This window comes from Colossoma macropomum, unplaced genomic scaffold (genome assembly GCF_904425465.1).
Source record: "Colossoma macropomum unplaced genomic scaffold, Colossoma_macropomum, whole genome shotgun sequence".
Lineage (NCBI taxonomy): Eukaryota > Metazoa > Chordata > Actinopteri > Characiformes > Serrasalmidae > Colossoma > Colossoma macropomum.
In genome coordinates, this window is record NW_023494793.1 from 11,168,037 (window position 1) to 11,182,072 (window position 14,036).

Genomic DNA, 14,036 nt, shown 5'->3' on the forward strand with positions numbered 1-14,036 from the left:
AAGCAGTCAGTTCCTGCTATTGCAAATTAACATCTTTATATAACACAAATACGCAGCACAGACGTAGCAATATGTCAGATACTGCCACGAAAACATGTTAAATCATTGACAACAAAAAGAACCAAACAGACTAACACAGGGTACATTTTAGCTGAGTTTTCATGTCTTTACCACATGATGCTAAGCTGTTGGCTTCCATGTTGGCTTGTATTCCATTTTAAATTCCCTCACCAGTAAACCTCACATTCCCTTAAAGTATCTGGAGGAAAATCTATAAGGCAAACTATTTCTTCTGGTCACATTAACTTTATTACATGCTACAGAGCTGCTTCGATCATCCTAAGAACGTTTGTAGCATTCTGGCTAAGCACATCACACATAGTATCTGAAAATATTCTACCAGATTTGGACTTGACCTCGATCTGTACAATCTTTGCAAGTTCGCAATTCACCTTTTTAGTCGGTCCAAAATAGTTCAGTGGTCCCACTGCAATCAAGCCAGAATGCCTTTAAGCAAATGAGCAGCTTACAATACAGTCATGCAGCTTTCCATTCAGACGAGTGTGAGCTTAAACTCAACGAGCCATTTGCTGGCATAGATGCTTTGCACACATCCTGAAATATATTTAATCTCTCTCTATCCCTCATAATCATAATAGAGAGGGATTAAACACACACTCATAATGATGTACACTAAGACAGAATATTGCACACTGACCTTGATCTTTTTGCCCTTTCACCTACTTGTGCTACTGTGATTCAAAGCCAGAAAGGATCTAAACGTGAGGTTACTGCTCCCCAGCCAGACTAGGCTTCTCAATCAACAGGGTTGCTAGGTTAGCTACAGGAAAACAGGCTACAATTCCACCCTGTGATGAAGATATTCACTGACCAGAAACATTAAGCAGATGGATGTTACCAAGTTTCATTAAGTCTTTGAAAAATAGTACAGACGAAATGAATAGCAAGACTGCCTTTTCTGCCTTTTATAACAATGTGAGAAGTAGTAGGCCTATCTGCGTGTACAGTTTGGCTTTCTTATGTTGCCTGTCCTCTCAAAAAATAACCCATTACTAGTGGTGCTGATGGGTTATTCTTTCGATAATTGGATTGTGCAGCATCGCCTCAGTGTAGAATTTGTGGGTGCCGCTCAGAGAGTGTCCTTTTTCATCAATTAAGCCGCCTAAAACTTCAAACATGCAGCTCTTCGCTTCGCGGTCTGAGCCGGTTCAGTCTTCTACTTCAATGTTGCCTGCGATAGATTAATGACTCAAGGTTACCACAGCAAACGGTGCCTGAAAGCCAGTAAGATTTGAAGTCCACTCGTCCAAATAACAGGAAACTTTTCAGTCAGCAAAGTCTGTGAAGGTCCTGCTTCTGATAAGCACAACGTTTTGCTGTGCTGCTTTCAATGTAAGGGACTAGACAGTCTGAATTTCCTGTGGCCTCCAGGCTCACACACTCACACACACATCTCTAATCTGACATTAACAAATGAGATGATGTTCTTTAGTTGACACATAGTGAATGTAGCATGTAACCAATTAATTCAGTTTCTATGAACTCCCATTGGTTCTCCACAAAGCACTGGAGCCCTGAGCCACATTCTCATGCTCTTCAACCGCTGCTGCCACTTATTTCTACTAAACTCAATTAATCAATCCAGATTAACACAATCTGAAGACAAAGATGAAAAATCCACTAAAGCTGCATTTTGTCTCAATTGAAAAACAGTTTTCCCATCAGCAAAATTCATTTTTGGGTTTTTTCCCCTCCCTGTCTGCTTGTTGACGACATTTTGCTGCCATGTCGTGATTGTTCGTGACATGCCATCCATTAAAAAACGGAAGTTCAAAACGAATCCAACTCTTGTTATCTGTTTAACCATTAGACAATGGTTTTTATATTAACTAGAATGCCAGCGAAGCGGACAGTCTCTGCTATAATGAAGCCCTCCCCACTCCCCCGACTGCCTCCCTGCACTGCACTCTCCTCGTTTTGTTGCAGGGTCAATTAAGCCACCTAAACACTACACACTGTCACATTCCATACAGGGGGTCGCGCAATGAATGACTACTTTCATTAAAGCAACTGGGAGAAACAAGTTCAGTAACAATTACCATATGGAAACTGTGGAATAATTTACAAGCTCCATGGCGCTCTCCTGGTCTTGAGCAGCCTTCATTCGGACTGCATTAATCTGAAGACTACAGTAAACGCTCACACTCCTATCCATTGAGTAGAGCAAAGAGCCTCGCTATCTTCTGAGCCATTCTACCGTCACTTTCTCTTATGCAGAGATGGGTAGGAACATTATAACCAGAAAGCTTTCAGGCTGCTTCTTTTTAAGAACACTGGTTCATTCTCAAGTTTATTATTATGGGGGTTTGGGATTGTGTGATGGATCTCATTCAATAACCCGTCATCTACAGTTCCATATAAAGAGAGGGTGCACTACAGCGCAGACTCTGTTATATAGATGTAGAATGTGTCAGCTGCTCATTTGACACATTCGGTAGTTCATTCTGTTGAAACAACCCACTGAATGTCATACTAGCTCAGTACAAGGAAGGCTTCAGAGCTGCTTCCTCTGACTCATCCTGTTCTTCTCATTGACACTAGCAATAGTCTCAAATCTAAGCCCCTAAATCAAGGCTACAGCAGAATATTCAGTACAGCAGAACTCTAAGTACAGAAAGTAATGCATGCTTCAGTCTGGTGGTGTAAATTCAACTGTGTCAGTTTTAGAATGTTAGAATCATTTATTATTGATTAATTGGTTAATTTTGTGACATTTTTTTCAAGCCATTTTAAGTTAAAAATTAAAAAAGAAAAAATGTATTATTTGTATTGTCTATATTATACTATTTAAACTTTTTCCAATCACATTTGTGTATTCAGTGTTTTTTTAAAAAATTCTGAATCATACCAAAATAATCCAATTGAATCAAGAGATTTGATGATGCATTAGATAATTTTCTAAAGAATCTTGATTGAAATTCATTATTCTGTGGTCAGAGATTTACACCTTGAGCACAGTCCAACATGACACCTGCAAAGCATTCCCAAGTCTCTATCCAGTATGCATGAAGTCTCCATGACATCTGACCAGAAAAACCCAAGAAACCTGATCTGCCTGATATCCCTGAATCGGACACCCGTAGGTCTGAGGGGACACCGGACCCAGCGCACATGTCCAGGCATCATATGATCTGTTAAAAGACCCATTAAGATACCAAACCTGCAGCTGATGCCACACCCCACCCAGCGAGGCACGCACGTAAAGCCAAGCAGCTGTCCAACCATTGTGTGCAGCTTGAGTTTCTACCACCCTGACATCCGGAAAACTTTGCGTCATCGCTGTATACAGAAAAGAAGCCAAGTCAAGAGCCAGGCTCTAATGGACAAGCGCACCCTGTCACTTATGTTGGCTGTCTCTCAAAATACTATTAGGCTTTTCTGTAAGATTTTGTAACTACCACTACGACAAAGAATGAGATTAATGAGATTTCACTTTGTTTGATTTCATCTTTATTTTCTTTACACAAAAAAAAACTGGGCTGCTTGGTATTTGGCTTGAGTTCCTTCCATTAACATCAGATCCACTGAGATACTGGAAAAGGATGAGCAACTTTTGGAGGGAACAATAGTAATGTCAAGTGAGAAATGAGTTATTGAATGGCTCAAAATTGCCTAAATGTGCTCGCTGAAGACTTTGGTTCTTGAGGGAATGGGAAGTAGTTGTTTGCGAATATAGGACAAACAAAGTATCAATGGTTTCATTGATTAGAATCTCAGTTACCACTTGATAACCTCCAAAAACGTAATACAATGCATCTGTGCAAATAAATAACCATCACTAATGGCTATAAAAAGCTCTTCATAGTCAGGTGCATAAAATCAATACCTCCAAACCACAGCATCTCCTTCAGCTTCAACGTGTGAAAGCAGGAAGGCCTGAGAACCTGCAGAGGGTAATGGCCTTCTGAAAAGATGGCGTATCATAAACTCTGGAGGAAATATCACACATCTATGAATGGACACAACAGTTACAAAGGTAAAGACATGGCTATAACTGTCAGTGAAGACTAGCAGACCAGACACAAGCAATAAAAAATTGGGGCTTCACGCATAATTTCACTCAAACAGCACTGTCAAACCAGCAGTATAATCTCTCAGGGTGTCACATCAATTTGCACTAATAGGGTACTGTGGATCTTCCCTCTGATTTGAATGAAGGCCTATAATAGAGCTTGTGTTTTTGCTTACATTTTTGACGGATTTGACTCAATGAGCTGAAAGATAAACGAAAATGTGACGAATGGAAAGCTGACAAATTTTCAAATTAAAGCAACTGTTGTGCCAGTCAAAAGTATTTTGCCCAATACAGCGTATTGTCTGAAATCGCTCTAACCTGCTCCAAACTCACAAGCCTACGCTTGTTCCCCACATATCCTTTTGCCCATTAAAAGAATATTCTCAGCCTGCATAAAAAGTGGCATTTTTCAACTTGACAAAAACATCTTGAAAATCATGGCTGGCAACAAAGAGTGGACCGCACTGTGGCACCGACATTCAACACAAGCAAGTCAGCTCGAGTGCATGAAACGATGTTTGTTTTAGATACGCTCCCTCTCATTTAAACTAGCAGCTGGCCTTGGACAAGCGCATCTCAACAGAGGGCTACGGAGAGGAGCATAAATCCACAGAGCCCTGAGGGAAGAAGATCAAAGTCAGGTGGGGAGGAAATACTCCAGCAACAATACGGCTGGATCTCTTGCACTCTCATATGTAGGTCAATTGCTGCACAGGAGCTCTGCATCTGGATAGCGTTCCATTCCTCCCGATCCAGTTACCATGCATTAGCTCATATAAACTAGCATGTAGCCAGACCTAGCCTGGAGAAACCCAAGACGGTGGATAGTGATGATCCATTGCAGCGTCACTGAAACAGATGGAAGCGTTCTGAGTTGCCTACTCAGCAGATAGCATTATGAATGGAAGCCAGGCAACCGGAATCTGTAACCCCAAAATAACATTATTATTTATGCAAAAACAAACAAGACACCAGCTATCCAAATACCATGGCTCAATGTCTAATTTACTTCTGCTGACAAATTGTCTCCATATATTGCACCGAACGCATCTAATTAAACCTTTTAGATCCCCCACAGGGTATATGTCATGAAACCCTCTTCTTACATTACGTTTTGCTGATTTTTTTTGTAGCTCTAAATATTCTAAAATTCTAAATATTCAACTAACACCCCATTTGAGAAGAAGATATATTTTATAATATTTTAAATTACTGATATATATTCAGCCTTTTGTAGAAAGAAAAGACTTCCTTTACATTTTTGCAATGTCTTTGACATTTTATTAACATAGAAACAACTAGAAAAAAGAAGTGCAGACTCAGACGTGTTGATACAAAGTATAAATCAAATCTAGACGTAATAATTACATGACTATGTACTTATTAAGTAACTGTTCAATTGTTTAATTTATTTAGTTAAATAATTTTGTAATCTAAATTGATTGTAGAGTAACAGGACAATAATAACTTTTCTGATTTCTAAGCGTTTTTCTAAACCTCTACAGCATTTTCCTTTCAAGAAATGGTGAGAAAATGTGAGTTTCAAAGAAAAAGAATATTTCCTCTAACACTCTCTGAAAAGTAGAGTTTAAGTAGATCTATGTGAGACTGAAACTTGATTGTGGCATGGATATGCCCAACAGAGCCCTGCTTGTTATAGATCTACCCCTGATTCTTCACGTGTGGTTCCTCTTGCGGTGCAGGAAGGAAACAATGTCAGGCTGTTGAGCAGGTCCTTTGAGAGTGATGATAAGTGCTCCTGTCTCGTTTCTATACGCCAGCCTGACGGAAAAGCAGGCCCTGAACACTGGGGGCCTTGTGGTTGCGCTTGTGTTACCAGGCACGCGACAACACATGGCTCCAATTTGTTCATTAGATATGTAATAAATGTACACAAAGGGCCATTATTGTTAAACTTTTACTGACGAGGCTCTGAAAGTTAAAACTTCCCCTCGGGCAGCTGTGCACTTAGTCAGCCAGCTATGTAAAAACGCTGGAACAGCTGCTTAGTTTTAAGAGTAAATTTTTGGACAAAGCGAAAGTTTGAAGGCAAACAATAACATAAAGAGAATCACATCTAGAAATTCTAAAGACTATCAGAGTGTGATTTGCTTGCAGTAATCCCTTCAACAAAAGCCTTTTGTCTGAGATGAATATCTCAGTGCTGCCTTACGTAAATTTGTCAACACTTCAGAAGAATGATATGCAAAGACAAAAATTGAATTGTTTGAGATAATCCATTCTCCTCAATCCCGTTACAGCAGATGCTTCTTAACGTGACGCAATCCCCCACAATATCTGACAATCCTCCAAGAGCCACATCGTTCTCCTCCAGCCCCACCTGCAAAAGGCAGAGGGTGATGTAACGGCACCCACAACTGTATGTTCAAAGCCATGGAGAAGCTTCCAACATCCCTAGGAACACCTCCCCTTATTTTGTAACTCTAACGGGTGGCCTATTCAGGAAAGGTCATAGATATGAGAAAGACAGAGTGTAAATCATGTAGGGCTGGACTGTAGCCCGGCGGCACTGACAATGACAAGGTTCTTTATTCAGAACTGAAGCCACATGAAAGGCACAGGAGAAAGTCTCATGATTACAGAGCTTCTGTCTGTGCTTGTTCAGTGTCCTAAAAGTACCGCCTAGAAAAGCAATGTTTTGATGAGTTACAGCAGCAGCCCAGCCATTAAAACAAGACAAGGACAACCTAAGATTATGACCGATGTGCTCAAGGGTAATTCGGTCCATTTTTACACAAAAATCAACGTAAGTATGGAATAATAACCAACATAATGTACAACAAGCATTTGGCCAAAGAGGCTGCACTGCAATTCCTTTTTGTCTTGAGGTAAGTAAACCATCTATGACAACCCTATCCACTGGGACAATGTTGCTGTAAGATGAGGCACATTCTCAGCTCCAGACCTTGCGCTACATAGCATCATTTACACTTCAGGGACTCACATCCGATGAGTAGGCTCGCTTCAGCACGTCTTATAAAATCTCTGCCAAGCAGTGATGCACGCTGTGCCACCGCACAGGCAATATAAGACTCATCACCCCATCAGTGATACTGAAAAGCCTATCTGCTACCGAGTCAATGGGGCAGTTTCATACTCTTACCACGAAAGAATAAGCTATTACCTATTTCACTAACATCTCCCAAAGCCAATCATACTAACAACTGCAAAGAATTAAGTGTCAGGTGGAAGTTCTGCGATGAATCTTCTCTGTACAACAGACATCTGAATCCAGTTGCCAACATGCACCATAATTACACTTTTGTCAGCATCTTAGATACTTTCTAGATAGCAAGCAAAACCCTCATTTTGTGACATGTTCACTATATTAAATATTATGTACTTCACTATTTAGTGCCTGGCATTTCTGTTGGATATTTTCTTGAACTGAACACGAACTCTAGCACTAACTGGAAGTGACATATTACCGTGCAGTAGCTAATGTCACTAAACCATGCCTGACATCCACCAGTTTAACAATCAAAAACTTCAGGTCTAAACTCTTTGCTCCCAATTTGCCTCTGCAGGCTTGCTTGTAGTCTCGCAGGCCCAGATGTGATCTCGTAACAAAAATACACATCTGTGGTCAACTTGTAAATTCTGGGCGTTGGATTACACTGCTAACAAGTATACACCCCTTCTAAAACCAGCTCCAAATTCCTGTAGTATGTGATCTTTTAACGTTCAGAGTACACTTAATAACACGAGCAAAATAAGCTAGCTAGCAAAATGTTAGCATTAGCTAACATATTTTTTTTCCCTTGCAAGAAGTAATGTTTACTTTCACTGCATGTAATGTGTTTGCATATGCAATAATGTCAGGCTAATGAAAGGTTTGACATCCATCAGACAACTTTGGCTATGTTCACTTTACCAGGCTGATGTCCCATATATCATATTTTTTGCCTCAGTGTGACACACAGATTTGACTTTTCCAGAACTGTGTGGACATGAAAATCTGATGTTTTCAAATCAGATCTGACTTACTTTTATATGTGGTCCTAGATCAGATACATATCCGATTCCTGGCTGTGTGACCTCGATGAGAACACTCAGATTGGAATTCATGTATTTTTTTCACTGCACATAAACCATCATTCAGTGTTAATATGGCAGCAGTGCCTAAGCTAAAGTTGATGCCAGTAAAGACCACAAAAGCAAAGCATCTGACCCTTTTTCACCCTTGTCTCACTCTAATAATGAACCATCAAGTTAGAAAGATCGGATCTGAGCAAAAAATCAGAACTGTGCAACGAGGCTTGTAATGTACATGTTGCAACTGATGAGCACAACGCCTCCTACTTTGAGCTCCTCCTTTATGAGACACTGGATTGGTTTATAAATTTCACTCTCAGTTTGTTCCTACCCTAATAAGTCCATGTTTCCACCCACGTTCAGCCCAAAATTTCTTACGGTTGTTCCCAGGTGTGCATCTGCCATTTTGAAAATTTCAAACTTCACTGGCCTCTGATGGCTAATCCTCTTCCATTACGTATGGCAACCTGTAATCACAGAGTGCGAATAGTGTGCAACGTGCATCACTTTTTGCCACTTCAAGTACATCATTCAGGTATAATTAACAGTACGCTATATCCCACTGCAATTCACAGTGCGAACACACTATTTATACTAAAAGTGGCTTCAACACCACGGATGTACTCGATTTGAGACACAGCTATGGTGTCATTCGCACGTATCAACACCTTTGGGCAATCCTCCATCTAAAGGGCCTCGGTGATCGAGAGCACTCTCTCCGTTTTTGACACTGTCATATCCTGTATATTTCAGAGTGCCCTTCTCTTGCATGTACGATAAGGCTCTCCGTGTGCCAGTGGAGGCCACGATGGCCCCTTTAAGCACACTCTCTGCTGGAGAGGCTGTTCGGAATCGCTGGCCCCAGCAATCTCCTTGCCAGCCCCCTTCCTCCAGGCGCCCCGACACTGTCTCAGGCCCTGAAACTATGGCAACGGAATAAGAAAGCACTCTCCATGATTAATAGATGAGAGAGGCCGTGCCAATCGCGCTGGGCCTGGGGACGGGACAGATGTACTCTCCCTCCTCGGCGACTCGCCGCCTCACACCGCCGCGGCATGCTCAAAACCTGGCCAGGCGGAGGAAGGAGCTGCGCATGCAAAACACAACTACAGAACGCCACTGCTAAAACTCTCCTGGTAGGGCTGCACAATAGCGTTAATTGTTATCACAATATCTCTGCAATAGCACTGCAGAATGTAAATTAATACATGTTTATATGTGTGCTGTGAGCTTTCAGGCCAACCACACCTGACACTCCAGTTGCATTTCTGTGACTGTCTGCGTGGATCAAGACATGCACATGATTTGTCAAATGCAAATCATTCTGGTCAAAAATAATGAAGGACAATCTTTAACCATGTCACATCAAGCATTCACTAATGTGTTTCTAATTTGTTGTCAATTATATTGTAATTGTATTGTCCACATTACACAGCCATTCCTTTTAAATGCTGGGAAAGAAAATGCAGAGAAAACATTTCACATGCTCATGCGCAAGCAACAACACTGAAGCAAGCCTTGAGAGGCAACCAGTGTGAACAGGGGAAAACACAGGCCTCATGCTATCAGTTGACCATGGCCGTGTTTTACCTCAACACGGTGTGATATTATATCCACGATAGGGATATTTACTTACAAAGTGACACTTTGCCAAGGAAGCAACTAAATCAAGTGACAATAAATCAACAAAGCAAGTCTAGAACAATGTTTACCTTCTACACTGTGTTTACATGTTAGCCAACATAGAATCTGTAAATGTAGGTTTTTTTTTTATTTGTCTTGTTTTTAGAACAACCACTATAATGACTATGACAACAAACTAAGCTAATACCCTATTCCCTTAATAATGACATACAGACCTGAGGCAATTATGAAAATACTTTTGTGGCTTTAAAGATCGTGGACAAGTGTCCAGTGTTATATCAAAATCAAATCACGGTCATAAATGACAAAATGCCTCCATATCTCTTTGCAATGTACAGAAGATGAGGACCGTGTTACAATTTCAAACATGGTTGGTTTTCTTTCCTTTATTTGGGCTGGTTGAATTTCAAAAAGCAATCTTATCATTACCATCACAATGAAACCATTAATGAGGAAGAAAATCCACACATGCATGCACACACACACACACACACATACATATCTCCAACGCCAGAAGACTGTTCTTTTAATCCACAGCCAGGATTCAGAGTGAGTGGGTTGGTGCGCCAATAATGACAAGATAGCAAGTCGACACTAGTTCTACCCATCTGTATACCGCTGAAAGAAAAATGGTTATTTTTGTTCACTGCAATGTTCATGACCAGTGTAAACAGATAGTGGAACATTCATTTCAGCATTATAAACAGAAAGGCTTAATGAAAAAAAATTATTGAACATTTTATTTCTACATATATAAGCCCTTGCGTACAATATGAACTAAAACTGCTACAATTATCAGACACCTCACTCCTTCTACCACCCTGCTAGTGTGCTTATAAATAATACATGATCATGTAAATGACATGAAGTCCAAAATCCGTGCGACATATCGACAGTAAATCTGAAGCCATGATTTACACAGGCTCACTTATCGCAACTGAGTGTAATTCATAAGTGTGCATCAATTATTCAGGCTGAGCAAATCTGCCTGTCCTTGACAGGGAAAATATAAATACACCACTGCAAGGAGTGATTCAAGCCCACTAGTGTGACAAATCCACATCAGTCACACACAATGGCAGACTTACTGCCATTGTTGAGGGGAGAAGATCAAATGCCTCACAGAGCATTGCTCCATATAAAAATAACATTATTTTTTTCCATCCCTTCGAAAAGTTCACACAAAAACAAATAATATTGTAACAATAAGAAAACTGTGAGCATTTTCAGATTGCTGAGATTTAGAAGGGAAACTGGATCAAGCATTCCACTCAGTCACTCAGTATTATTGAGGCATTCAAGGGTGAAAACAAGAAAAAGAGCTTGGCTTGGGTCAGCAAATGGTATCATAGCGCTGTATTCTTATGTTTTGTTTAAATGCAACAAAATCCTTCATTAAAAGATTTCAATTGTTCATTTTGATCATTATTGATTTACATTTTTTTTCAATAGGAAAAATCATTCAGCATTCATTTCAGAAATAATTTCTATTCAACTCCCTTACCAATAACACACCCAACAAAACATCCTTTTAACTACCTCAAATGCGACTTGAACCATACAAACATTACAGACATGGTCAAACGGACTGATTGCTCACAGAGCGTCGCCAGATCTCAAGCACCCAATCTGCCCTTTTCATACTTGCAATATAACTGTACTGGTAGGTGGGGAAGCTGCAAGCCATCTGGCAAGCTGATAGGTGGGATGCATCATCCCTGTGGGTCATGACCAGGAACCTGCTTTTTTCCCCCCAAATCAATTCCAAGAATTCAAATGAATCAATATCAGAGTGTGGGCTTGCTGGGTTACATGAAATCCACTGTTAAATACAGCAAAAACAAAGCATTAAGCACCAAATATAGTACTGGCAATTAATGAGCTTCATTCACAACAATCCTCAGAACATAACTGTAATGTGCCATTAATTAATATGAATATTTCATTCAACTGCCTTTTTTACTGCCCTGTAGATTTGTTCCTATATAGTTCATAGTCCTGTACATCTGTGCATGTAGGCTAATCTCAAAAGAGCCTCTGCCTTAGGACATCCCTTATTTATGATCGACAAGGCACAGAAACTTCCCAACCATTGTCATACCTAGGAACCTGATTAACAACAGAAGAGACTGCAAGTGAAGGAAGAAAGTGAACATTCATGACCAATTAAAATCCGTGCTTAAGGTCTAACCCAAAAAAGCACAATATAAAAGCCTCTTTGAATCATGTGAATGTAAAGCTACACTGATAGTTTTGGAATCTTGGCATGGTCAAGGTGGCAGCTTGCCATCAGAGAAAAAAAAAGGAGCTGAGAGAGCGGCGGACAATGAGCTTAACAAGTACCATCTAATGCTTCGCCATTAAATCCGTTACCATCATGTTCTCGGTGATCAGTGCAGAGAATCATGAGAAGACTGAATGGTTTCGTCTTAGGCTTTGTCATGCTGTTAAATGAGCAAAAACAGATGCTCTGTATTGTTGCGACCAGGGAGAAGTCTGGCCTGTTCAATGTGGAGAACGGAGCTGGTGAGGACAGAGCTGACATGGTCACACCCTAGGTGACCTCAGGGGCCAAAGGCAACTTCAGCTGGTGACCACCCTCCTGAAGGCCTTAATCAAGACCACATATGAACATTCCCGCACCTGTAACTTTGATTTAGGTGGGGGGAAATTCATACAAAGCTTTTGTCTTCTTTGGAAGAAAAGCAGAATGACTGAACCGCGAAGCAATTTCTATCTCCACAGAACTGCTACTACTTTAAAGGCTCTTTGTGTGGCGCGGCTATATCTGTCTGGTTCAGAATATTTTGAGAAAGCTACAATAACGAGGTTACATGGGCTAAATACTGACTGTAAAACACCAGAAGAACGGAGAGAGCTTAAATTTCATTTCTGCCTGAAAGCAGATCAGCGAGCTCATTTAACATTTCACTGAATAAAACACAGAGCCTTCATCTCAGGCGGAGCGGCAACATTTAGCAATTACCATTCATTTGAAAAACAAAGCCTCGCCACATTTTTTACGAACAACTTGTACAATTTAATTCATATTGCTAACATTGTTCTGCTTAGTGAGAAATTCAGATATTGCGTTATGTAATCCAACCCCCACCACAAAATGTAAAAATATATTTCACGAGTAACTTAAAAGACGTAAATATATTCTCAAGAAATCTCCAGACCATTAACTAGCTAACACCTGAGCTCTCATACTGTACCCTCGCTCTGTTTGTAGCCACACATATAGCAGCAGCAGGTGTAACAAAGCTAAAGTTCATCACACAACAGAAGCTGAACGACAGTTTTCAGTAACTCAATTCTCACGCCGTGAACCCCAAGGCATTGAAGTTTACGAGAGTGACGTCAGCTCAGGCTATTGCATAGCAGCGCGCTTGAGTGTGTAAATCCGCCTAACACCTCCACGGGCACATGCGAGGCAAAGTAACAAAACAAAAGCTGTTCAGTTGAAAATAAACGTGGACGTTGGAAATACATACCGTCTTATCGCGGACCACTTAATTTAACGCACAATTCACAGCATATGTTACACAGCATACGGATAGAGAACAATCCCCGTTAGTGTGGGCTACTTTCCCAGAGCCGCCGCTGCTCCTTTATGGGTTACATACCGTGTCAGCGCGCCCCTCTTCACACCGGAATATCCATTGGAAATCCAAGTATCGAAACAATCCGTGAGAGCGAACCGTGAGCTGAAACAAAGTGCGGGTCCGACAGAACTAGTCAGTGAATCGGTCCGAACCATTCGTAGCTCCGGAGCACCAAAGCGGCTGCTCATCCTATTTGGAGATGAAGGCTTCTCACCAGCACGCAGCTCTCCCAGCTGTCACCCGCTACACACTGGGAGGAGCCAAAGCGGAGAGCCGAGTGTGAGGAGCGGGCTCTTTTGTTTACTAAGCGAACACACACACACACACGCTCTCAACTAGTGAGGGGAAGTTCGATTCAGTTTACCGAATCGATTCCGTTTCAAGGAACAGAACCTCCGTTAAATCATAAGTCAGGTCAACTTTATTTTCATCTCCATGATTAAATGAATCAGAGTGAATCTAATGCCGCTACTTTTACTCACAGACTCTGAATGAACAAAACATAAACACATAAAAGTAGAATGAAGCCAGCTACTGCGTCCGGAGAGAAAATGCGAATTAAAATAGTTACATTAATAGGTTAAATGTCAGGTTTTATATTACAATTATGAGAGGCGACGTTTTGAAAAACT

At 40.8% G+C, this 14,036-nt stretch overlaps 1 protein-coding gene across 4 annotated transcripts in view; it reads right to left on the reverse strand.

Annotated features, from left to right (window-relative positions):
* The window catches only part of sema6a (sema domain, transmembrane domain (TM), and cytoplasmic domain, (semaphorin) 6A), a 68,645-nt gene extending 54,993 nt beyond the window's left edge, over positions 1 to 13,652 (reverse strand). For 3 of the 4 annotated variants that reach the window (XM_036578468.1, XM_036578467.1, XM_036578465.1), the window contains exon 1: positions 13,426 to 13,652. The gene's annotated coding sequence lies outside the window, so the exon portion shown is untranslated. Of the gene's footprint in view, positions 1 to 13,293; positions 13,371 to 13,425 lie in introns of those variants that run through there. The other variant, XM_036578466.1, reaches the window with a different exon arrangement.
* Positions 13,653 to 14,036: the final 384 nt, after the last annotated feature.